Raw genomic sequence first — 4,226 nt, 5'->3', positions numbered from 1 at the left:
TTCCTTCAAAGCAGCTTGAACTTCTTCCTTCATCACCATAGGCTCTTGCTTATATGTTGTTTCATGAAATTCTTCTGTGTCTGCCAATTCCTTTTGATACAGTGACTCAGTATATTCTTTCCATCTTCTTTTAGTACTTCCTGGATCATTTAATATTCTACCTAAAGCAACCTTGATTATAGCAACTTGCGGTTTGAATTTGTTCTTCAGTTCCTTGAGCTTAAGAAATGCTGAGCGAGTTCGGTTCTTTTGATTTTCTGACTCCAAGTCCTCCTTGCACATTTCATTGTAATATTCAAAGACTAACCTCTCCTGACAACATGCCCAAAGGATGTGGAACAAAATTTTGCCATAATTGCCTCTTAAAAGCACCCTGATTGCATTTATCTCCAGGACAGACTTGTTTGTTGTTTTGGCAGTCCGGGGGATATTCAGAACTCTTCTCCAACACCACAAATCAAAGGCATCAATTCATCTATTATCCATATTCATTGTGCAACTTTCAGGTGGTTGTTGTTGTTCTGTGCCATCGAGTTATACTGACCCTATGTACAATAGCTCTGAACTCTTCCCTGTCCTGAGCCAGTCTCATTGACTCCGACACACATGCTCCCATTGCCCCAGATACTTTTTGAATCTATCTCACCCGGGGTTTCCAAGCATACTCTTTCTTCAAGACTGGTCTCTCCTGGCAATATGCCTGAAGTATGTAAGTTGGAGCTTCAAAATCTTAGCCTTCAAGGAGAAACTGGGTTTCACCATCTCTAAGACAGACATATTTGTTCTCTTGGTGGTCCATGGTACGTTCAATATTCTTCTTTAGCACCAGAACTCAAAGGCATCAATTCTTTTTTTGTCATCTTTAGTCATTGTCCAGCTCTCTGATGCATAGCAAGTAATTGCGAAGACCATGACCTGGATCAGGTGCACCTTAGTCCCTAGACTGCCATTATTACTCTTTAGGACCTTGGAGAGACCCCTGACAGCCAACTTTCCCAATGCAATTCGTCTTTCGATTTCCTGACTGCTGGAGCTAAGAATTTTAATTGTGGAGCTGAGAAAGCTGAATTTTTTTAAAAAAATGATTATTAATTTCAATGAAAATTTACAGAGACTTTGGATTTCCATTCATTCAGAAAGCTGAAATTTTTAACAACTTCAATCTCTCCAGCTATCATGGTGCTGCCAATTGGCCCAGTGGTGAGAATCTTTGTCTTCTTGTTGTTGAGCCTCAGTCGGTATTGGAGACTGTAGTCCTTGACCTTCTGCAGCAAGTACTTCAGTTCCTCCTCAGTTTTGACAAGTAAGGTTGTGTCATCTGTATATTGCAGGTTGTTGATGAGTCTTCCTCCAATCCTGATATCACATTCTTCTCATAAAGTCCAGCCTCCCAAATGATGTTTTGCATACAGATTGAAAGCATATGAAGATAGGATACATCCCTGACACACTCCTTTCCAGACCTTAAATCATACAGTGATTTCCTGCTCTTTTCTGAGGACTACTTCCTAGTTCATGATTAAGTTTCACATGAGAACAATCAAGTGTTCTGGGATTCTCATTCTTCTCAAGATTACCCACAATTTGCTGGGATCCACACAGTCAAATATCTTTGCATAGTCAATGAAACACAGATAGACATTCCTCTGGTATTCTTTGCTTTCTGCCAAGATCCATTTGAAATTGGTGATAATGTCTCTAGTGCCACAACCTCTTCTAAACTCAGCTTGTATTTCTGGTAGTTCTCTGTCAATGTATTGTTCCAGTCATTTTGGGATAATCTTTAGCAGGATTTTGCTTTTGTGTGATATTATTTTAAAATTTCCACACTTTGTCAAGTCACTTTTTTTTTAATGGGAATAAATATGGACCTCTTCCAGTCAGTTGGCCAGGTAGTTTTCCTCCAGATTTCTTGGCACAACCTGGTGAATGTATCCAGGGCAACATCTGTTGTTGAAATATGTCAATTGGTATGCCATCAATTCCTGCGGCCTTGGTTTTTGCCAATTCTTTCAGAGCAGCTTCAACCTCCTCTTTCATCACCATTGTGTCTTGATCATAATATTGTTTCATTAAATTCTTCTGTCAGCCAGTTTGTTTTGGTAGAGTGACTCTGCGTATTCCTTCCATCTTCTTTTAATACTTCCTGGATCATTTAATATTCTGCACATAGCATCCTTAAGTATTGCAACTTAAGGCTTGAATTTGTTCTTCAGTTCCTTCAGCTTAAGAAATGCTTATGATAATACTTTGCTTTTTATTCCTCATCTGCCCTTTGAACTCTTCTGTTCAGCTACTTGATTTCCTGCTTCACTTTGCTTTAGCTTCTCAACAGTATAGTACAATATTTAGGGTCTCTTCTGACAGCCACCCAGTGTTGTCTTCTCCTGTCTTTGTAATGACCTTTTGCTTTCTTCTTGGCTAATATTCTTGATATTCTCCCACAACTCATCGGGTCTTCCTTCATTAGTGTTCAAGTCCTCAAATCTGTTCTTGAGGTGGTTTTGAAATTCAGGTGGGATAGAATCAAGATCAAATTTTGGTTCCTGTGGATTTGATTTAACCTTCTTTAGCTTTAGTTTGAACTTGCATATGAGAGTAGCACCTGGCCTAGTTTCCACAGCTAATATTGAGCTTCTCCAACAATTGTTTCCACAGATGTACTTGATCTCATTCCTGTGCATACCCTCAGGTGAAATCCACAGAAGCAATTGAAAAGACCATGGCTTGAATCAGACACGTTGTTGTTATGTGCCATTGAGTCGCCTGTGACTGAGACCCTGTGTACATTAACTCTGAAAGCTGCCCTATCCTGCAACAATCTCATTGTCTCCGACAGACCTAATCCCATTGCTCCAGTCACTGAGTCAGTCCAACTCATCCGGGGTCGTCTTCTCGTGCACTATCCCTCCATCCTTACAAGCCTGATGTCCCTAAGGACTGGTCCCTCCTAGCCATGTGCCCAAAATGTGTGAAATGGAACCTCAAAATCCTTGCCTCTAAGGAGCAAACTTGTTTCACCCTCTCTAGGACGGAGCTGTTTGGTCTCCTGGCAGTCCATAGTATGTTCAACACTCTTCTCCAGCACCATAACTCAAAGGCATCGGTCCTTCTTCTTCAATAACCTTATTTATTGACCAACTCTCTGATGCATAACAAGTAATTGCAAAGACCATCGCCTGGATCAGGCATATGTTAGTCTCCAGACTGACATCATTGCTCTTCAGTACTTTAGAGAGGTCCCTGACTGCAGACTTTCCCAATGCTGGACATTGTTATGCTTAAGCACTTTGGAAAGGTCCTTGAGAGTAGATTTTGCCAAAGTAACATGCATTTTGATTTTTTGACTGTTGCTACTATGTACACTGATTGTAGATTCAAATAAAATGAAATCATTGACAGCTTCAATTTTTCCTCCATGTATCATAATGTTGTCTATTGGCCCAGTGGTGAGGATTTTTGTTTTCTTGCTGTTGAAATGTAATAAATACTGAAAACTGTAGTCTTTGATCTTCTGTAGTAAATGTTTCAAATCCTCTTCACTTTCAGCAGGCAAGGCTGTATCATCTGCATAATGCATGTTACTGATGAGTCTTCCTCCAAACCTAATGCCACGTATTTTGATATAACCTGCCTTCTCTAATGATTTGCTCAGGATACTGACTGAACAGGTATGGAGAAAGGAGACAGCCCTGACACACACCTTTTCCGATTTCAAATCACACAGTATTTCCTTGTATGTGCTTGCTTGTTTATAGTTTGTTCTTATGACTACAACATCTGTCAATCTGCTATTCGAGGTGACTTGCTGAAGGCAGTGGTGTTGGAAGCTATGCCACCAGCATTTCAAATATGAGCAAGGTCATTTGTGGTGGACAAGTTTCAGCAGAGCTTCCAACAGATTAAAAGCAGAATTGTTCATCCAATTCTGAAACAAGACATTGAAAACTCTATAAATTAAAGAGGCATTTTTTAGATATAGTGCTGGCAGTAGAGCTTTTCTGATTGAAAGACTAAAATAGGACTATAACAACTGCCAACATTCATTAACAGCTGGAACATGGAATGTATCGATAGTAATAGAAAAGCTTCATGCCTTTTGTTCATAGGGTGGCTATGAGTTGTGCTTGACTCGACAGCAATTAACAACAACATGGAATGTATGAAAAATGGATCTAGGAAAATTGGAAGTGGTAAAAAAATGAAACGAAATGAATAAAGATAGA

This window comes from Elephantulus edwardii, unplaced genomic scaffold, assembly GCF_000299155.1.
Source record: "Elephantulus edwardii isolate Elephantulus edwardi_28Jun2011 unplaced genomic scaffold, EleEdw1.0 scaffold00049, whole genome shotgun sequence".
Classification (NCBI taxonomy): domain Eukaryota; kingdom Metazoa; phylum Chordata; class Mammalia; order Macroscelidea; family Macroscelididae; genus Elephantulus; species Elephantulus edwardii.
This window is presented reverse-complemented; position numbering follows the sequence as displayed.